Genomic DNA, 22,718 nt, shown 5'->3' with positions numbered 1-22,718 from the left:
GAATGTATTCGAGAATCAAATCACAGTTCTTTCCCACGTTAAAGATTTTTCTTCCTCCCTCCTCCCCCCTCCCCCCGAAAGTATACCTGAAAGAAAATACTTCAGGATACTGAGGCCCTAAACCAGTGGCAAAGGAAAACAGAGAGATACTGTATATAATTTTAAAAAAAGTTCACAGAGTCAATCTACGCAGGCAAAGTTGCCGAAAGTGGTAAGACTTGCTTAAGAATTTAAAGCACAACAGAATGCTTGGCTGCAAAAGTGTAAGGTCTTGGCCTTTCTCATTGAATCAATAAACATAAACTGAAAATAGACTTAATAGATTTAATATAAATTTATACTGAGCAGTTGAGATAAAACTTGAACAGAATAAATGAGAAGGTATTGTTAGGAAAAAAGGCTTGGGAAATGGTACCAGGATTTATTAGGGAAATGAAGAAAGACATATTGTCTCAGATTTAAAAAGGAAATCTCTTAAAAAATGAGGCCTAGCAGAAAGAAAGGGAACCTGCTAATACAACAATACTTTGTTTTCATGGAAAAAACAGCAATGGAAACATTTTGAGAAAGAAAGGTCCAGGGAGAAAAGCTAAATCAAAATGTCCTTGAAAATTATGGAAACATCCTATTAAAAATAAACTAATGTGTTCCAGGTAACACAAACATTTTAGAAAGTAATATTGAAGTAAATTGACTAGCTTAAGAGAAATGAACAAAAAGGACATGGAATAGTATTACTCAGAAGGAAGCTGAAATGCTGGAGCTAAATTACATTAATTTTCATCACACAAATTGTCACAATCTGGAGATCAACCTGAGTAAGATAAAACAAGAGAGGCAGCTTGCAGAAAAATTGTGGAAAAGGTTTAGGAATAGAGAGTAGGAAACAGAGCATAAGTAGATAGCTGAACTGCTACAGGCATTTATGGAGAATTTTATATGGGAGGGAAGGATGACACACTGCTGTCCTAGGGAATTGTGAGCTCCTTTTGCTATGTGGGTGGCAGATAAAGCTAGAACCCCAGACCCTGAGATTTTACTGTTTTATCTTCTTGGCACATGAAGATACTATGGAGAAACCTAAGAAATTCTTAAATGTACTATTGGCTGCACTTCCAGAAAAAGGACTAAACAGAAAAACAGCTGATATAGGATGACGTATCTGCCATGACAGGGGGATGTCAGAAGCAAGGCCAAGAAAGCTAAGGAGGTAGACCCAATACTCCTTTATGGGACATTGTAAACCAAAGCTACTTACAGAAAATACAGATTTTATACACACCTAAAAGACAAAAGATTGTGAGGTGATTTCCTGGAAAGTATTACCAGCTATAAGGGGCAACTGTGATAAGGGCTGAGGTTCAGCCACTCTTGTAGAGCAGCATGCACACAACTATGAGGTAAGTTATGTTACAGGATGTCCTACAGAGCAGGAACAGCCTAATAGCTATCCTGTACCAAGCTGGGCTTTCTAGGCCATGACAGGCCAGTATTTTATGTAATGAAAGGGGGCAACTAATTTCTTCATGTACCCAAAGGAAATGTAGCATTTTTAATGGGGTGTTTGACACCATAACAGAAAAAAAAACCCAAACCAAACCATGAATGAAAAGGAAGGAAAGCTTTTGTAGAAGGAAAATGTAACAAGGTGGTGTCGTTACAAGAATATAGACAGCTAAAGAAAAGGCATTCCATAAATAAAATTAGAGAAAAACCAGTAAATTCCTGACCTTTCCAGATCAATAAAGCAATATAGCCCCATTTGCAATCGGTCATAAATAATGGCAGTCATTCTAACAAAAGATATTTTACATTAGGATACATTCTGACACAAACTTTACATTTAGCTTTCTGACCTTGGCTTTCTGAATATGGACCAGTTTATTTTTTCTGTTTTTATGAAATTCTTAACACTTCTGTTACAATTAGTCCATTTGCATTTTAAAAAAATGTGCTAATGAGGGGAAAACATTAATATCATTCCTAATCAGTTCTGTCCCTACAAGTCGAGCAATTTGTGAAGAAGAACACATGGAACCTATGAAACTTAAGGAACCTATGGAACTTAGGCTGAAACATAGGTAGAGATATGCAGGATCTTCCAAACATTTCCTGTTTTTTTATATTAATGGTTTAATACACCAATAATGGGAGGAAGAAAAGGATAGGCACAAAATTTTCAACATATTAACTAAAATGTTGTAATTGTCTGACATATAGTGGCCATAATTCAAATGAGATATTGGGGCTGCATTATATAAATGGTACTATGAGTTCTATCCTCTTCCTTGGTGAATCAAGGTTTTAGCCATAGTTAATATATGTTAGGAGGTTGGGTCTAGCTGTTTTGGGATAACAACAGAACACAAAGGCCACATGGTTACTTCAGAGAGAGTCACAAGAGAAGTCCTTGACTCTCTTCTGTATGACTAGGTCCTGGTGGTTAACCTTGATCAAAAATATGGTAAAGTAAAACTACAGGAACTTTACCTGTCCTCCTGCTGAAGGTAAGAAGATTTTTGTTAAGAGGTTTGATTTCTGAATGGCAGGTAACTGTGTTAGGCACGAGTCGAGGGAATGTAATACTTAGCATTGAGATGAATTGCTGAGATCCTGTTTGTGAACTAGCCAATGGAAGATCAAATGACAAAGAAAACTGAGTAACTAAAATAGATAGGAAGACTTTTAAAGGGTTCTGAGTCTCAACATTGCAATTAAAGAGCATTGGAGTGGAAAGTGTTGTAAATAACTTCAGTGACTTTGGCAAAAGAATGTCATATAACACTGCCTTCCTAATTTTGTTGGGATAATGGCAGGTTGATAAAAAAGTAAAAGCGGACTGTAAATAAATAAATAAATAAATAAATAAATAAATAACCACCTAAATAATTAAGTATGGTAAAGTAGGGACCACCATGTTATGAAATGGCAGAACAGGAAGGCATGCATCTAGAACTGGAAACTCAGACTCTACTTACTTTATGTGTGCACATTTTGTTCTCCTTTAGTCTGGCCAGGTTGTATAAATTTAAGTTCATTTACAGTGATGTTTTTAAAATATGTGATGTTTTGAGATATTATAGATGTTCTAAGGATCTGAAATATGCCCAGTCCTCTGGGTTTTAGATGGATGATCTCATTAAGTTCAGAGTCATGCAGTAAATCCAGAAATATACAGATGCTAAACATAATGCAAAATCTTAATTATTGTTTGCAGTTAATTAAAAAGCTATTTTTGGTTGTTTTACCTCCCTTTGGCATCTTCAAATCCTAATTAATTCTTAACTGTGGGTGGTGGGATTAGGATTGGCAGCAAATCACACCTCAAACAGCCCACCAGCACCATAGGGCTGTACGTGCAGAAGTTCTGCCGAAGCAAAGATCACATTCTTGAGAAGTTAGATAAAGGTTGCTCTTGTTCTTGCCGCCAAGATTATTTTTATCACATTGTCAACATAGCTGTTAATGTACAAACATGCAGGTGAGATACAGAACACATGAAACTCATAAAAAAGGCGGAGACCTTGTATGCACGTGCAATTAGAGCACTGGGGATGAGATGTACATAAAAATGCTGAAGGGGAGCAAGTGTTCACTTGACAGATTAAGGAGCTGGCTGGCACTGTTCCTTGTAGCGAACTGCTTGGTGACATTTATGGCACTGATAAATAAAATTTGTGAGCAAATATCATTAATTGATGTAGTTCAAGGAGTGGCTGTTTGGCACGTTTCTATGGGGGTGGTAATTCAGGTGCATAACCACAGCAGCACTGAAGGGTTTTGGTTTTTGTTTTGGTTTATTTTTTTCTATAATGTTGCAGTTGTTTCAGAGTACAATGAATTTTTTTGGCTTAGAAGTGCTGCTGTAATTGGTTTCTGGAACTTTCTTGATTTGACCTAATTGGACATTTGGAAAGGTTGCCAAAGTACAGGGTAGAATTTTGCCAGTTTTCCATCAATTATTAATAAAGCTCATTTGGAGGATCAATTAGAGGTTCAAAAATAAGATTTTTGTACAAGAATTGTTATAAAACCAATGAATTCTATTTTATTAATGGACGTTTTCAATACTGAATGATGAAAAATGGCACTATAATGAACAATAAAGGCATGGGGCTTTTTGAGATAATTTCCTCTCTTCAGGTTATTATTATGTTATTTCAGTAATTCTGTAATCAGGGTGGGGAAGCACTTTAACTCTGGTTTGTAGTGATACTTCTGGCAAAATTCAAATTCTTGCTTTTAAAAAATCATTAGACTATTAAAAAGTGGTTTAAACAGGTAATATTTCCTGAAATGTTTATTTCCTTTTCACAGTACTTGAAGTTAAAGTAGCAGCTTTCTAAATGTCTTTAGAAAGAATGTGTAACTGCTCTTGGTGTGTCTGAAACCTAGTGAATTTAAAGACATGAAGTGATATGTTTGGAGGAAGGAAAAGCTGTTAATGTATGCCATCATCAGTTTCTGATCATCCCAGCTCCTCCCCAAGTTCTCATTTTCATAAAGAATATTTTAAAGCAACATGCAAGTGGTTCAGCCTGTCTCCATGCATTTATAATTTGTTTGTTTGCCTGGTACACAAGTATAGATTTGGTGAATTGCTTTTTCTACAGTCAGAGGACTGACTAGGGTGGATAAGTTAACAAGTAAGAGGTTTCTACATGTTGGAATTAGCAACTTATCTGTCTTATCCATTGCTTGTTTGTTCATGTTTTACTCATTCAGATGTATCCTAAAGAAATGAGATACCCAGCTATTACAGTAGTGCCAGTTTCTCATTTGTTCCAGGGTTCATAGCCGTGGGTCTGAGCGCATCAGGAAGGACCTGTAGGTGTTTCCATACTATTTCTTATTATATTTGGGTCATAAGTAAGTTTTTAATCTTCATGGTATTGGGTTTCAGCTGACCGGGTATCTAAAAAAAAGTGTAGCGCTGCTATGCTATGCTATGCTATGCTATGCATAGCTATGCCATGAGTTGCTATATTTACTCTTTAGAAGTCAAGCAAGAGCTTTTACTGAGGCATTTCCCTCTGCAAAGCTTTATTTACACCAGGTAACACTGCCACTCAGCTTGAAGGTCACTTGAAAAGCCAGAGTTTTGAGTAAAGTGGGACTCTTCCTTCCTTCTTCTTCCTTCTTACACAGAGATTTTTCAAACTGGCCTCCAAAGTACCTTCTGGGATTTCTGACAGATCAGGCCTTCCAGAGGAAGGAACTGCTTCTTTTGCAGGCACTATTAGCATAAGTACCACAACATGAATCACATAATCACACTCAGAGGACACTTTCCTCTTCTATGTCAGGCAAATTGAGTTTAATTTGGCATTTGCTGAAATATGACTGTTGAAAATCTACCAGCACTGCATATTACACTGAGCAGGTATATATACTGCACCATGTACTACACTTGGGGCAAAAAATGGCAACCCATTCTAAACTAATAGAATTATAGTGCTATCCAATATAGCATTGCTTCTAGCACTAGAGTAATATTTCTGTTCCAGTTCTCTCAAGAGAATTTAGGAACCAAAATACTTCCATGAAAACGGTGTGCATATCTCCAAAATCTTCCAGAAATCAGCTATGAATGGATTCAGGATGAAGATGGTGAAGTGATCTCATTTGTTGCATGTGTTGGGCCTGCTAAAATAAAGCTTAGCAAAATGCTGCTAAAGCAATAATGAAGGATGAATAGGAAGATTATACAGCATTATTTTACATGTTTTTACTTACTGGAATGAGTAGATGACCTCACCTTCTCCAGAGAAGAGATAGCAGGCTTCTTCTACCTTCTGTTCTGAATTTAGTAGAAAGGTAGAATCTCAATTCCTAGATTTTGTTATTTTTACTCTAAGGTGGAGGTTGTTTCCCAGCATGTCTATGTTTCTTGCTCTCTTTTCCATAGGAATGATTGCTTACGAAGAACAAGTTGGTTTAGAATAGGACAAGCTGCACGATCCCTCAATTAATACACCCACCCACCTGGTAGTTGAGCTCCATATGGTCTTGGATTAGGAATGAGAGAACTTGCAAAGCTCTTGCTTCTGTCAGGCCTCCAAAATCAAGACTCTTCCCAGTGTGTTTAGCTTTGCCTCAGAGTAACCCAGTTATAATTATTCCAACTGAAGGAGCCTTTCCAAACCCTAATCTTTCAGCTGAAACCACTGTGGTTTGGGACAAGGGATCTGGTTTCAATAGGACCTCTACACATCTTCCCACTCCTTCTCTCCCAGCTGTGTTCACTCTTCATTTGTTTCTTGTCAAAAGAGATGTCCCTTGTCCACTGCTGAAAGGGAACCATGTGGCAAGTCTTTGGTGCTGCCACAACAACTTAAACTATAGGCTCTTCTGCAGGCCAGTTAAATGCTATTTCTTCTTGCTTGATGGGCTGTCCTTACTATTGTGCTCCTTGACCATCCCATTTGGTATGATGGAAAAACTACAGATCTGAGCTACTGAAACCTGTCATTTGTAATCTACTTGTTGCATTAATATTAATTTGTTAATGTGAAGTTTCATCTGATACATATTTTTGGAAAATCCAAACTAGGTCCACTATCATGAAATTTGGAGCCATAACTCATTAAAAAAATAATCACAGATTGCAGTAGGACAAGAATGGTCTTGATGATCTGTTTAGAGAATAAGAAGAATGAATTACTGGTTTTGTTTACTCCAGTACCCATCTAGCCCAGTTGCCCTCGGCTGATGAGCAGAGGATGCTTGCAAAAAGACTGGAAGAAATAGAAAAAGTGTAGGAGTTCCTAACTTCTGGCAGTCAGAAGATATGGGAGTTTCCTAAACCAGAAATTTCACTTGATTGCATCATCATGTTTATTGGCCATTGATGGACACGTCGACCATAAATTGTCTGATCTGTTTTGAACTTTCCTGAACCTCCACATCATCCTTTGATAACAGTCCAAATAGCCTTTTTTAGTAAAATAGTTTCTGCAATAAAAAGGAGAACATACACAAATTCCTGTTTAGTCTGGAAGCTGGCTTCTGTCTAGGAGAGCTGAGACCTCTTTTTCCCACTGCTTTCTTGCTGCAATTTAGAAACACAGATCTTAAAAATAATTTTTTGATAATAATTTAATCTTACTGTTTTCTTTCAGTTCAGATTTTTTTGCCTGTGTTCATTTGGTTTTGTGGACTCAGCACTAATTTCCTGTGTCATGTGCAACCCTGCATAACTTGAAAAAAATCTCCCTGCTGTGTTTTTTCATGACAGATCGAAAATGGATATGAACTGTGTATTGGAGGTTAGAATGTGCCTCCAGATTTGTTTCTCTTTCTTTTGCTTTCCTTCTTGTTATTTATTTTTCTTTCCTATTTGTGTCAATTTTCATTCATATCTCTTCTATTCTCACACATCTGTTCTGGTTACCCTTGAATTCTGGTGGTAGGATGGAATTGGATCTATGTATAAATATCTATGTATTATTACATTAGGTTATTTTTATATTCCCCAGAAATCTCTTAAACAGACATATATTACACTGTATTGGAAAAAGCAAAATGAAGAGGAAAAGCAAGAGTATATAGCACTACTGGTTTATTTTCCATTTTCTTTTTCAGGAAATGGATATTTGCCCCAGACAAAGACTAGAGGATATTGGTCAAATACCTTCAGTTAACACCAAAGTGTTTTGAAGTGTTTCATGACATTTAGAGAAGATTGGCCCCAGTTAGCATTAATAATAAATGGAAATTAATCTAAAGTCATTGTAGTCAAGTACTGTCCATCAGTTTTGTTGCGTGTTTAAGCACTGCTTATCCATCATTTAAAGAGGGACTCACACAGGATGCTTTCCTGCTGTGCTGACTCACTCCTGGTAGTCTAAAAATGAAAAGGGGCATGTATGCTTCCTGATTTTCACATTCCTTTTAATACTTTTAAAACAAAATGTTTTGGATTCTCTTTGTCTGCCAAAAGGTGAAGTTTTCATTTAATCAGCAGACTGGAGCAATTTTTAAACTGCTTTACTGTGATTGTTTTAATCTTTAATCACCGTGTCCTCATGCACTGCAGTACTCAGGAAGTAAGAGGCCTGGGAAATTGCAAATAAAACCCGTATGTCTTGCCTCATTCAGAAAGTGATTAGAGGGTCCCGTGTCCACCAGATAATGTGTGCTAGGTAGTCAAGTGATTCAGCTTAGCTCATGTTTCATTGCCTGTGCTCTGCCTGCTTGTGTAAAACAAATTAAAAATGGAACAGGTGAGGTGTGTAGTACTTCTGAGAAAAATACAAAGTCATTTGTATCAGAACTGATGTGCCAAAAAACACTCTAAAATCAAAGATCTGTAGAGCAAAACAAGCAAACCAGTAACAAGGAAATCTGGTAGCTCATGTCAGATGCACAATGTCCATTTCCATTAGAGAGCCCAAAGCAACTAAAGCTCTCCCCTGCCTGCCCAGCCCTGAGGTATGAAAGCCAGACAAAAATTACTTAGGAGGAAAAGTAAATTGAGAGCAATAAAGGATAAAATGCTGAAATCCACCAAAGTACCAAGTTAAGTTGTTGTGTTAAAATGCAAAACAAAGAATATGGTTTCACTGACAAGAGCCTTATGCCCTGAAAGATGTACAGGTTATCTTCCAGCTCATCTCAGAGCTGGACTACGTTCCAGGCAGTCCTGGACCAGCTATCAGGCATTTGATGGGGTCAATGTTAGGTCACTTTTTGATTGAAGGAAAGTTTATGGCTCCTGCATTTGTGAACAAAGTAATGGACTGTGCATAACTGATGCAGTGGGAAATTGTGCCTGTACAAGACCTGAACTTTGCTTCTCAGAGAGGAGGAAAATGCTGTCATTACTGTCCTGGAGCAAACTATACTCTGCCTCCCTCTGCTCCTCCCTCCCTCTTTAGTGCCCACTCCGGGTCAGGCAGCACAGATATTGCAGGGTTTCAGAGGCTCTTTGATATGTCCTGCAGTTGGATTGAACCCTTATTCCATGAATGAGAAAAGCATTTATGTGAACGCATGGTAGTCACAGCACATCCCTGAAAATCTAAGAGAACTACAGGACCTTTCCTTTTGCCATACAGAAGTGGTGTTTCAGGCACTGGGAGGGCCATCAATAGAGAAAGTCACAGAGGGCTTAGGGTCCTGGATTTCCCAAAGCTGGGGACTTACAGTTCATGTGCAAGTATCATCTTCTGCCTAAGCAGATAGAAGGGAAGCTGTGGTCATGTGAGGACCCAGGAGCATCTGTCCTCATGCAAAGAAGGTGCCTAGAGGAACACTTTGAAATACTTTGACATATCTATTCCAAAAGATGCAGGGAATTGGCATCAGAATATAGGAGGAAGCCATACCTCTCCAGTATCCACAAATACTTGCTCTTGCCATCAGTGAATGGTGTTCTGTGTCATTGCATTTGATGGGGATGATGACACATTTTAAGGCTCCTATTCTGTCACATGGCTTTGTGTCCCTGCATTTTAGTCATTTCAGAGTAGTGCATCACCACCCCAGTGGCTTATGCTGTGCTCTGTGTTTAGCAGCACACATTTATGACATGGGGAGTGAAGAATGAAGTCTAACTCAAGTCCTTAACTAACCCGTAAGTGATGGATTAACTGCCTACTGCAATCTTTTGCTAAGTATTAATCACTTAACATTATTTTCATTTTTTCAAAAAGTCCTTTGCTGCCTTCGTATGTCAGGACAAACTGGGTTTGAAATTGTGGTTTGAGGGACTCCTGATACACTGCTATCATTAACCTGACAAGGGACCTGTTGTGTTACTTTCTGGGTGCAGGAAGAAGTACATGTGGATGGGCTACAGCTATCAAGGTTTGCTCTTGCTTTACAAACCTGTCTTCCTGGCTGTGGTAGAGTTAAAAAAATAATTACAAGTTTTTTCAAAGGATCACCCACATACACATGGTATGAGAGCTCTTTTCTTTGTTGGTTTCATTTTATTTGTACATGACTCACTCTTGGCAAAATGAGTGAGCCTCATGAGCCTGTAAAAATTCTGTTTGGATTAAATGATTTGCATTAAATGATTTATAACTGCAAGGAGGCTTTAATATTCCTGTAATTCCTTAAGGAAAAACAAACTGATCTTATTCTTTCAAGTAGCTATTGCTTTCACGCCTGTTACTTCAGACGCCATCTTACTCGCTCAAGCTGATAGCTGCTAATGAGACTCTGGGTACTTCTTCCTTGCTTTCCCTGCCTCATGAATTAGAGATGGGTGGTGGGGATGCACTGTCATCTTTTTCTGAGAATATTCTTCTGAGCGTGACTGAAGGCCAGGAAACCTACAGCCTCCCAGACCTGCTTGCCTTGCTAAGAGCAAGGAGCAGCATTTGTGCTGGCCTGAGGTGGGGTGATCATGTTTCCAAGACCAAATTTACCGGAGTTTTGTAGCCCAGAGGCCCATCAGTCTTAATTTTCCTGTCAGAGCCGGTGTGCTGGTTACAGCCACCTCATTCCTGACTCCTGCACGGATCAGCTGTCAGCAGCTGTCTCACACCCTGACCCCTTGGTTCCCCAAGTTCAGAGATGTGGGGGCAAGAGGAGAGCCCTCACCGGGCATCCCTGCAGAGAGGGGACTGTCAGCTGCCGGCAGCCACCGAGGCTGCCCGCACCCGTGGGATAGAGGCCTCGCAGCAGGGTGCGCCTGTCAAAGCCCATGGGAAATGCATGCGAGTCAACAGCGGGACAATCCAGCCGGATGCACGACGTGCCATCAACAAGCCCTTTAACTTCGTGTTTGCGCAGTGCCGCGGCTGCTCTGGCTGCCCACTCCAGAGGCTGAGGCGCGGCACAGTTGTTAAGTGGGGGCCGCTGCCTTCGGCCTCAGACCACGGGGAATCCTCCTCCTCTCCCGTGTCCGTGCCCCTCTGACAGGACGACCGCGGCCACGGGATTTTAATACTCGAAGTAGAAAAGCGCCGCGGTCCCCGCGCAGCGGCTCCCCGGTCGCCCGCAGCCGCTCGCCGCGCCCGCACCTCTCCGCCCGAGCCCGCGGGGCGAAGCGGTCACTGGCGGCGCCCCGGATCCCGGCTCCAGCGGCGCTACAAGTGGCCGCCGGGGGCGGTTTCGGCTCCGGCTCCGCCGCGGTTTCCCTCCGCCCCACGCCCGCCTACCGGCGACCCTCTCCGCGGCGCGGAGGGGCCGCGGGGCGCGTTGCGTAACGCGGCGCTGGGCTCCGCTCCGCCGCGCGTCGCTCGGGGCGGCGGGGAGGCGCGGCGAGGCGGGTCGGGTCGCCGCGGCCGGAGGTGAGCGGTGGCGGCGGGGCGGGCGGGGCCGGGCCGGGCCGGGCCGGGCCGGGCCGGGGGGGCGCAGCGCGGCGCGGCGTGTGCGCGGCCCCGCGGGAGGCGGCGGCGCAGGCGAGGGGAATCCAGGTCACGTCCGCAGCCAGACGGCGGCTGGCGGGAGGGACGCGGCGAGAGGCAGCGCACCGCACCGCACCGCGCCCGGGCGGGCGGCGAGCGGCGCGGGGCAGGCGCGCCGCTGCGCTCCGCCGGTAAGTGCCGCGGGTCACCCGGGCTGCCGCTCGGCGGGCAGCGCGCCCGGCCGCGGGTGTGGGCGCGCAGGGGGCGCCGGCCGCGCAGGTTGGCGTCCCGGAGCGCCCCCGGGGAACCGCGGGGCGAGCGCGGGGGAGCCGAGCCGCGGTGCCCTGCCGCTCACTATATTTAGCCGTCACCGGTGGGGAGAGCGGCGGCAGCGGCGCGCAAACGCTGCCGGGGACAGAGCTCCGCCGGCCCGTCGGGGCGCCGCCCGCCCGCCCGCAGCATCCGGGGGTGGCAGGGGGCGAGCGGCGGCACGGCCCGGCGGGGAGGGCAGGGAGCGAGCCGCGGCACCGCCGGTATTCATCACCGCGGGGGGCGGCGGGGCCGGGCCGGGGGAGCGGCGGCGTGTGCGGCTGCCGGCCCTTCCTGATTTATTTATGTTTGCAGCATAGGTGGTATTTTCCCGTTAAGAGTTTATCCATTGAAGTTTTCTATTTGACTTTCTAAAGCGGCGGCGACAAGAACGACAGAAATCCGCGAAGTTAAAGAGCCAAATGTGTTAATTGTTAACTGAATATAGACGAGGAAGGCTTGTAGTGGGTGGATTGATCAGGCAGCGTACGAGAAAAAAGGAAAAGGCAAAATTGTCAGCCAGGTGCCGGTAGGAAGGAAGAATCGCACCTGTTCTGGTGAGTGGTAGGAGCCACATAGCCCCGTGGTCCCCCGAAACCTTGTTTACCCCTCTGTGATCCGGATGGAGGAAGGCGAAACACAGGTTAAAAATGCTGTAATAAATACCAGGTCTGACCAGGAAGGCAAACGGGACATTTTTTTCTACAGTATAAGCCGTGTTCCGTTTAGTCTTTTAAGACAAAATTTGTGTATTCGAACTGAGCCATCTGCTAGTTATAGTAACATATTTAGTGTTTATTTACAAAACTTAGTCTGTCGTAAATATATTCTTGCATAATTGATAGACCAGATATTTTTATAAGAAATGGTTAGTTTTCCTTTTACAGTTCAGTACTACTTGTGTGTTGAGACAATTTTCTAGATTTTGTGGTTTCTGTTTTCCCTTCTGAATAAACATTTGAGAAGAAAAAACAAAACAACAGAGCAAAGAGTTCGCTCTTTTACAATAAATTTCTGTAATAACAAGGTAATTTTCAGGAGATTTTACCATAATCAGTGGAGTTGCATTGCCTTGCAGAGAGGCTTGAGTTCTGTCCCTTACTTTGAACTCTAAATATCACAGCTACCTGAATGTATAGGAATTTTTAAAAAGAAGAAGCTGGAGGAAATCACTGGAAAGTATAGCTCTTCACCTTCTCATAGGACAGCTGTTCAAGGTACAATAACAACAAAAGTTTTGTGAAACTGTGTATGCCTACTTCCTTCCTGACAAGGCTTTTTTTCTTTTCTGCCAACTGGCATGAAATCACCCTTCATATTAGTCCCAGGACCCTTAAATTAGTCTCAGCCTTCTTCCAGTTTATTTGAATTGGTGACCTTTGGATGAGCTGGTGTGTTCCATTGTTACTTGCTAATGATGGAATAATCTAGTCCTGACGTACCAGTTGTGAAACCAAGAGTGCTGCTGCTGGATGGAAATTCAAATGTCTTATGGCTCCATGGTGGAAACACAGGATTTAGCTGTGGTTTTTATCTGCTTTTAACTCTGTGGACTCTGATTTCCAGAACTGAAAGGGCTCAAACCAAAGTCTGTTAGAGTTGATGGAAAATCTGCCATTGATTTTTACTGGTTTTGGAAAAAGTCTTGTATGAGCTGGTGTTGAGCACATCATGGCTACTACAAATCGTTCAGCCCTTTTGAAATTCTTTGCATATCCACGTCACTATGTAAAGTCAATTTTTTTTTGTGTGCTGTCTCTTTGTGAGAATGTTCTTTTGCTTAGTAGAAAGTGGTGGTATTTTTATTTGCTGTCTTACATGCTACAGCATTAATTTTATTATCTGATCATTTCCTATTATGTGAGGATGATATGGGTGATCTTGGAAAAATTGAAAGTGCTTTTGCTGAAGGCTCCTTACACCAAAGACAGATTTTCAGGTATTTTTCAAAGACCTTGTAGTAGTGGGACATCTGAAGTCATAAGACATGCTTTCTCTGATGACCATATTGTACTTCCCTTGTCCACTATATGGTTGTTTGCTGCCTTTTTTTTTTTTTTTTCTTTCTTGCAAATGTGAAGGGGAGAAAGTTGTTAGTGATAACAGATACTAGTGTTCTGTGAAAAAGTTTGCAGAATAACACATACCTGTGGTAGGCATATATCCTCTCCTGGCTTCCCTGTTGTTGATGATGAGCAGGTTTTTTTCCCGTTGGCTATATGTAAAAACCCAGCCAAGAGAAAGCAGGGAGGAGAAAGACTGCTAAACTTAAATCATGGAAGTTTGTCAGAGTTTATTATCTAGTATAGCCTGTCTTGAAATTTGATTCCATTTGGAAGGGAGTCAAGGGATGAAACCTCAAAAAAACTCACCTGATTTGAGGCAGGACATCCTCCAGCAAGAATCTCATTTGCCACCGGAAGGGTGAGACCAGGAATTTTGGCTCCTTGGAAAAGGAAATTCTGGAGCTCATTATCTCTCCACCATCATATTCTGGTTTACTGACTTGGGGTTTGCTTGTTTCTAAAAGCTGAAGAAGGCAAAAGAGACATGCATGTGAAAGAAGCTCAAGTAAGTACCTGAGATGAGGAAAGGCAGGAGAAGCGCGATTACTGTGAGCCCTCGTGCCTTGGATTTCCTTCTAGGACTTGGAAAGTGCTAATTTTGCCAGCCCAACTAATTTGCTCTTAAATGAGAGTTGGCTGTCATGGCAGAAGGCAGAACTGTACTGGAAGGTGCAGGGTAGCAGTGCAGAGCTGCATCTTTTCTCCCTCTTGTCCTTTTTCCTGTGGGATTTCCAGAACACATGAGAATCTGGCCTCTGGAGAAAAGGTGGAGATAGTGCTGGGACATTCTCCACCCACCTGCAGGAACTGAGGGAGCACATCCATGCCATGGGTTTGCAGAGATTATGGCCAGGATCTAAATGTGTGAATTTTCTGTCAGAAGGGGTCAGAGGATCAATCAGGAAGGATTTTCCTGATATTTCTACAGGTTGTCTTTGTTCCCTTCATTCCAAATATCAGAAATGGCTATGTATGTAGTCCTAGATTCTCTCCTGCATGGTCCCATTTAAGTAAATAAATAAAAGCTGTTTGGTAATTCTTCAGGTGTATGACAGCAGAATTCTGCCAAGTCACCAAGGTGCTTTCCTTCTATTTGCTTAACTGAAGGAATGCCTCTGGGAGGGTGAGGAAGTCTTAGTCCAAGGAACTCCTTGGCTTAATTTATCCCATCAAAAAAGCTAGCAGAATAACTCACATGGCCACTAGAGTGGCAGTACTGCTGGCTAGCATTTTTTAAACTTTTCATTAATGGTGCAGTAGAGAAATAATCTCCCTTCTTAGGGATGAGCTAAGATTTTATGTATTGTACAGGGGTAACTAAACAAACAATGCATGTGTTATGAGAGCCTTCATCATTAAAATCAAGGGCAGACTATAAATTTCTGTGTAAAGATTAAACAATTGTATTCCTTTAATTCTGTGTTATTCCATCGGTTGTATGTGGTCCAAGAGGACATTCTGAATAAAGTAATTGAGTCTTGCATAAGTTGTTTCTCTCATTTAATTCACAACACGTGAATGAGATTGTTTCCACTATTCATCACAACTACTTAATTTAAATATGGTCATGGTAGGGGGAGAATGCAAGTAAAAAGACTGGTTGGAAAAGTTACTGTTAACTTTTTCAGTGTATGGTCACACTGCCAAACTGCATGTAAGCCTGCAGCTAGAGAGGAGTGAATTGAAAGCAAATAAAATTGTTTTCTTGACATACAAAAGTTAACCTGAGTATTCCATTTTGAATGCCTTTGGTCTTAAAAATTCTCATTTTACTCTTACCCATTTTAGCTTATTAGAAATTAAATATCCTGTGAAACTAGTGAACTAATGAAAGAATAAAAGATTAAACCACACTTTTAAAAAACACTTTATATCCTCAAGTGTCTTAAATATAGAGAAGCTATAATAATTTTTACTGATGAACTAAAATGCTCTTATGTTATAATTAGATTATACGCATGAAAGTGGTGTGGTCATGCTAGACTACAGGACTGTTCTGTGTCCTCTGGTGAACCTAACCCAATAAATTAGGGTTCTGGTTTTCCATTGGAAGAAATAAAAGGACTGATTGTCAAGCTGCCTAACAGTAAGATAGAAAACAGAGCAAGAAAATCAATGTCTCATCAAGTGTATTTAGAGTCAAAGCAAGTGTAAATCTTTTTTCTTCTGGGTTGAGTGAAGTTGTACATGCAGAACCAAATCACTTGTATGTTCGTATACACAACAATGACTGTTTTATCTCGGGCAGAAGTTCATTCTGCTCACTTGCTAAATTTTTTTCTTTTTATTTTTGATGTTTGAGTGTTTTCTTGGATACTTCATAGGAATTGTTTGGCATGAACTGCATGCCACAGGTACAGCACCAATGTTGCTTGACAGTAAGATGTGCTTTGCAACAGCTGTAGTGTAGGAAAATAAAGGAGCTCTTTGAAGAAAATTAGAAGTATCTGTCAACTACGTAAGTAGTTGGATCACTGAACAATTACTCACTAACTGATATCTTAGTGACATGCATATGGATGAACCATTTTCAAAACATTCACAAGAAAAATATACTTCTGTGGGTAAGAAGAGCTGTTTTCATCACCATTGCAAGTTGGCTTCCTTGAGTTGTGTGTCATGTTTGCTGTCATTATCTACATCTGTACAAGGTTCTTGAACGGTGGGCCTTTTCCTTTCTTACATTTTCATTTGTAGACCTTCACATCTTTATTTCCCTGACTTGGTCTTGTACCTTGGCCCTCTTTAGTATCCTGTTACACCTCCCACTCATGACTTTGCATTGTTTCTCTTGATTCTGCTATGCCAGCTCCTTGCCACGTGCTCCAGCCCACCTGTACTTTGGCAGGTGTGAAGTGCTGCTGCTGCTTGGTTTCCTAGCAGTGGAAAGAGTGACCACTAATAAATTTAAGCTATTTCATCTTTAGCGTTGTTTTTTTCCTCTGACCTTTAGCACAAAATCATTGCTGGTTCATTTGCTTACCTTCTTGCAACTTTTGACAGGTAAAATTGCCTTCATGTGACTTTATTCTGTTTTCTAGCTTTACATTAAAACAGTTTTATTCCCATGATTTATTAACTTCTCCCTGGCTCTGTTTTATTTTTAATATTTCATACATCTTTAAAAAAGATATAGCATGTTTGTCTGCAAGGTGCTTCAAATTATAATTATGAGCTGTAGCATTTATGTATAAGGCTTAAAATAACTGCGTTCCTCCCTTCAGGAAATTGAAGGGTTTATCTTGAGCCTTCTTTTATAAGTTATGTGTCTTAGTTTCCATACAGCATTTTTTCTCATTAAAAGAAGATAAGGTGAAATGCATTATCCAGTTAGATAAACAAGGAAAGAGTCTGTACAGGGTTGTATCCATGTAATTCCAGAATATAAATGACCACGCACATAGGCACTAAAAGACAGAGCATTTGTGACAAATTTAATTTTTAAAGCAAAGTAATTACTTCAATTAAATATTAAAGTATAATTTTATTTCTAAAAATACAGAGAAAATTGTGTCTGGAACACAGAGTACTTCCTATGCAGTGCTGAACTGCATATATTTTGTGTTGTGCTGGATTCGCTGATGTGACTTACTGAAGTGATTTAGTTTATTGAAATTCTCTATGTGACCAGAATAGAACAGCTTGGACCAGAGGACTTGGATCAACTATTTAACTGTGAAAGTTGCTGATTATTAAGATTAAAGAAAGGAGAAGAAAAGGAGAAGAAATACCAGAGTTTGATACGCAGCTTTAATTCAGGCATTTTTGAATATTATGCAGGTAAACTAAGCTTTAGAGTTCGATGATGCTATTGCTTCGCTTTTTAGGGTGTTTAGCCCTATGTAATAATTATCATCCCTGAAAACTACACCCCCTCTTAACTTTATTTGAAACCAGGAAACTTGAGATCAGACCACAGGGAATGCAGTTGGTTGTGTAGAATAGTGTGAGCATGTGGTCCTTGCCTGTGAGTTACACATGTGCAACAATAATTTTTCACTGGTTGTGAATTTTAATTGAAAATCATCTCTGCACCATGAAGGTATCTAACCTGATTACCCAACTTTGTATTTAATTGTTGCAAACTGTTTAGCTCTCTTTATTTTTCTTGCTTCTCCTATTTCCCCTGCTCTTAGTCCCATGCCTCAGACACCTCACACTTTTCTCCTTTGCCAGAAATGGGAGAGGGATGCTAGAGACATTACATTTTTTGAAGAATCCTTGACCTTCTTTCCCCTTAGAATGTCCTGTCAGTTTCTCCTGTTTTGAATCTAGCCACTGTTGAGGGCAGCTGCCATGCATCTGATTCTTTTTTACAGAATCTTCTTGCCACCAGAAGGGATAAGCCAATGGCAGGAGTCCCACTTGCCGTTGTGTTGGCCAGAACCTGTGCCTCAGCCTTAACTTTTTGCATTACTGAGTATTGAGTTCTTTGGGGTTTTTTTTTATCCCCAGTTCCACTGCCATTTGGCATCTCCCTCCTTGTCACCCCTACCTGGCAGTTCTGCTGGCTGTGTATGACCCATGCTGTGCGACTTGGACAAAAATGGTGATAGCCTCTGAAGGCTCCAAAATGCATGAAGCCTTCTTTCTTGCCAGAGTAGGTTGTTGCACAAGATACCATCTTGATGGCAGCTGTCTTCATTTGCATTGAACTCTGGGAGAACCCAGAGACTGCTCTGATAGTCAAGCCTCCTAGGATGCCTGTGTTCTTTCATCCTCTGCCCAGGGAGGATGAATCTCACCCGCTGCCACTCTCACAGTAGGATGCGGGGAATGCGCTTGGAGCCATTCTGGCCATGACTTTCCAGTGGGTGGATGGTGGGAGTGTGTTTTGCAAGGCAGAAGGATCTTCTGCTGTTATCTCTTTGACAGACCTCATATCAAAGCACTCTCTTAGTTTTGGGAAGTGCTTTCTGTGCTTGGAGGTTAGGCATGAATGGGAATAGCATGACCTGGGGAAAAGAAAGTGCTGGATTCTATAATTCCCAAGGGAGGAAGGACTCTGGTCATACTGTCTCTGTAGAGCAGTTCCCTGAGCTAGCCATCCTCATCTCTCTATCCTACTTGCAGTGACATGGGTAAGTCTCCTTGCATTGTCTCTGCAGTGGCCTCTCTTCAGTGCCGCAGTCCTTGCGTGGAACCATGTACATGGAAAACCACATGTATATAGAGTGTGGTCCCTTCTGTTTTCAGATGTTTTAACATCTGAAATACCTGATAGCTTGTAAATTCCAGAATCTGGATGAAACTTTTTTTTTTTCCCCAAATACTACAAGAAATGGTTTGTGAAGTTTGATAAACTTAGACAAGCCCCTCTCCCTCACTTTCCCTTTTTGACTAGACTTTTATTTTCACTGGGACAGCAGGATTCATCCTTGTCATAAGGTCCTTTCTTGCCAAGTTACAGGTTCTCTTCCAAGGACTAGAATTCAAGTAGTTGAAAGAAAAAGAATTTAAGATTTTGCTGCCAAGTTAGATTCTCTTCCAAGGAATAGAATACAAGCAGTTGAAAGAAAAAGAATTGAAAATTTTGCATATAGAGAAAAGCCCAACACCAAACATTTCCTTTGCTGCTTCTGCAGAAATAGCATGACTCTTTGTACAGGTTCCCCAGAGGCATTGTGACATCTCCATCCTTGGGGATGCTAAAAAATAGGTGGACATGGTCCAGGGCAACTTGCTGCAGGTGACCCTGCTTAATTGAGCAGGGTGGTAAAATGGACAGTCTGCAGAGGTCCTCTCTAGCCTCAGGCATTCTTTGACTGAAACTTCCTGAAAAGGCTTTGAAAGGGAATTGCAGTTCACTTTGATAGAGCTGAGTGAAATACAAAATAATTTAAGGTAGATTAATTCAATGGAAAGTGTAGAGCACAATTTCAAATTAAGCTGGTCTGCCAGGCTTGCCCATAATAAATTCAGGAGAGTTAAAAAAAATTATAAATTTATACCAAATTAACAGAGCAAATCATATTGCTTCTGTCTACACAAACAACTGAAGCGCCTCTGTAATTTTAAAAGGTGCTATAAATGCATTTTCCATGCACAGATTAGAGTTATAAGCTTACTTAAAACTTAGAAAGAGAATTCATGCTCTCACCTTTGCACATAAGAGGCCAATTCTCAGGATCATTGCCTTTGATCCCATAGAAAGAATCATAGGATTAAAAAGGAGCCAGGACTTGCCTGCTCTTTAGTAGTAATTTTCTGATTATACTTTGTTCATACGAATGTAAATGTAAAGAGCCAAATTTATGTAAGCAGACTACTCTGTGAACCTTTGCCCTCCCCTCTCCCTCAAACTTTGCTGTCCATTTTGGCTCCCAGTGCATTTTCAGAAGTCTCTTTCTAGGGTTACTTGTCTCTCTAGCAAGAAGCCCAGGTTCTGAAAGCAAGAAAGTGGCAGAAGTCCAGCCACAAAACCTGAACTCAAGCAATCTTCCCTTTCCCATTACTGCTACACCTGCTCATGAGGCAGCCCTGTGGGGACCAGTGTGGACACTGGCTGGCAGCCAGGTGTGTACCAGGGATTTCTTTACCTTTGCTCATAGATAGAGCTCATCCACAAATGGCAGCTAGAAATTCATGCCAATAATATAAGTTCACATTAGTTTGACCTGTGTTTTACAATAACAGTGCAGGCTGCATTTTTCCTGAAAAAAAAAAAAAATTCTCAGTATTTTTAACATAGTTTATTTCCTCAGCTTAGGACTCGCAGGAAAATTTATCAGCAATTTATGGTGGAGAGAGAAGAAAAAGGGGAATTGGATTCCTGGCAGGGTATTGCTTGCTGGCTGTGCAAACATAGTGTGCAATAAGACAAAAAGCTTGGACTCCTCTTTATGATGTTCAACTCCAAGCCAATTAATTTGACCTCAGCCTCTTTAAAACGTGTCTGTATAAATCTAGCTGTAGTCCATTTTGATGATCACAAGTCTGCAGCTGAATTAATTATTTGATGGTGCAAAAAAGCTATGTAAAAGCAGACCTTTACCACTGAAGCTTGGATCTACAAGATCAAATCTACAGACAGATTTTCTTTTCTAATGTTTTCTTGTTAAGTGCTTTCTTATGCATCATAAGTGCTTTCTTATGCATCATGCTTAATCTTGTCAATATTTCTTTAGATCTTGCTCCTTTAAATAGCTCTGGATGGGTGGAACATCCCGTACTTTTTCAGAGATCTCCTGGAGTCTGTGAAAGCTATTTGTGTGAACATGGGCAGCTGAAAGAAGCAAAGGCATTGTGAGCCCTGCACAGTCTTAAGATGGTCTGTGTTTGGGACATGAGAGTAATATGGCATTACTCTGTTTGATTTGGAAGGTAATCTAATCTAAAAGAGTTTGAAACAATTTGCAAATTCGGATGGTAGAAACCTCAGTGTTGGGTTTTTCTCTTCTTTAAGAGGAGAAATATTTAAACCCAGAAAGAGCATCAGGCAGGAAGAATTTGAGAGATTCAGCCTGGCAGATATTGCAAGGCATGTGATAGAATAGGACTGAGCTTTACCTATTGCTGTGTGAAATTAAGATCTGCAATCTCTGTTAGGAGCTCCAGATTTCACAACACTTGGGTGATGGTGTAACAGGAAGAAGGGTGTGGGCAAAACTAAAGAGCTACATATGAGTAATTCAAGACCTCACCTGTTTTCCCATATGGAGAACAGGACAAAGTGGGGAAAGCAGATGGACAGATCAGAAGTTAGAGTTTAATCGCTTAACTTTTGCTGAGCTTATATGTATTGAGGATAATCTTTGGGGATTCATGTTTGTTGGGTGCTTTTTGCATTTTTTTGGAGGATGCATTTTGAGCAAGAAAAAATGTTATCTGGTGTCACACCTTTTATAGTCTGTCTCAGCATAGCAAATCTGAGCTACTAAGTTATAGCCAGCAGATGCCAGCAGTCTTTGTGGTACTATACTGTTCGTTTACTTGGATGTGTTTTCTGTAATGATGTTCCCAGTGGTGAACAAGCTACCTTTTTAATAATATCAAAGGGGTGGAATTACTGCCTCATTTCCGTGTGAAAGTCTCAGTGAGTATTACAAGCAGATTATGACTATAAGTAGTGCCCAGAAGGGAAAGGTCAGAAAGAAAAAGCAATGATCCCAGCAATGATTTTTAAAATTGGGTCAGCATTACATATGTTAAATAAATACATATCTTCCTGCAATGTTTGAAATCAGGGTTAGGACTCCAAAATGAAACTTAATGAGATTGTCTTCAGTGGCTATTTCGGCTGGAGAATTGAGAAAGGCAAAAATAAAGGTAGGTGATACAAGCTTGCTGTTTTCCAAAGCTCAACAGTTTTGTGAGCAAAATTATCTGCTTACAGGGTGTTTTTAAGATGGAAGTAATTTTATCTTCAGTGCTAAATTTGGTATCAGTATACCCAGCTATCTGCATTTGTCTATATGGCAAGTCTAATATCTTGATTTGGGGATTAAATTTATACTATGCTCCTATGTATTATTCTTTAGACCTTACCTTAGGTTTTGGTTTTGTTTTATTGTTTTATTTTTCTTTTTCTGTTATAATAGGCAATCTAATTGTTGAATATTGTTGCATTTCATATTTACTGATATCTTTGTGAAAAACTTGGTGAAAGTTCGTGAAAACTCAAGGCTCCTTATACTCCTATATGTCAGTTAGCCAGTGGTATTGATACTGGATGCAATTAATGCTCTTCTCTTTGTAATCCAAGCTAATGTCCTCTAATCAACATTATGTAATTCAACAAGTAGAGCAAAACCTACTGAATTAAGATACTGTACTGTCCTATTATCTCTGGATGTGCAGCATAGCACGTATTTTTGTATCTTCTGAACATTTTGTAAATCCACAGCTGAATTTCTGGGAGTAAATGCATTGTATTTTTGAGTTAATGAATTTCACTTTCTTTCACCACTTATGTTCAAGTTATGCTTCTGCTGAATTACACATTGTTAATTAAGAATAATTTTATCTCTTTGGTTAACAGAAGAAATTGGGGCATTATTAGGGTGTTGGCCTTACTGTTTCCACAACAGGTTAGCTGCTT

The 22,718-nt window shown here is 40.9% G+C and overlaps 1 protein-coding gene across 18 annotated transcripts in view; it reads left to right on the top strand.

The window, feature by feature from the left end:
- The window catches only part of THRB (thyroid hormone receptor beta), a 168,398-nt gene that overhangs the window by 1,355 nt on the left and 144,325 nt on the right, over positions 1–22,718 (top strand). For 9 of the 18 annotated variants that reach the window (XM_021538084.4, XM_085569062.1, XM_085569094.1 and 6 more), the window contains exon 1: positions 11,130–11,246. The exons of 3 other annotated variants lie outside the window; for them this stretch is intronic. The gene's annotated coding sequence lies outside the window, so the exon portion shown is untranslated. Of the gene's footprint in view, positions 1–11,119; positions 11,247–11,375; positions 11,495–11,842; positions 12,170–22,718 lie in introns of those variants that run through there. 6 more of the 18 variants (XM_021538087.4, XM_085569080.1, XM_021538086.4 and 3 more) reach the window with 5 other exon arrangements.

This window comes from Lonchura striata, chromosome 2 (genome assembly GCF_050655825.1).
Source record: "Lonchura striata isolate lonStrDom1 chromosome 2, ASM5065582v1, whole genome shotgun sequence".
In the NCBI taxonomy this organism is placed as follows: Eukaryota; Metazoa; Chordata; class Aves; order Passeriformes; family Estrildidae; genus Lonchura; species Lonchura striata.
The sequence above is the reverse complement of the archived record's forward strand: the minus strand, read 5'-3'. Positions and strand labels throughout refer to the sequence as shown.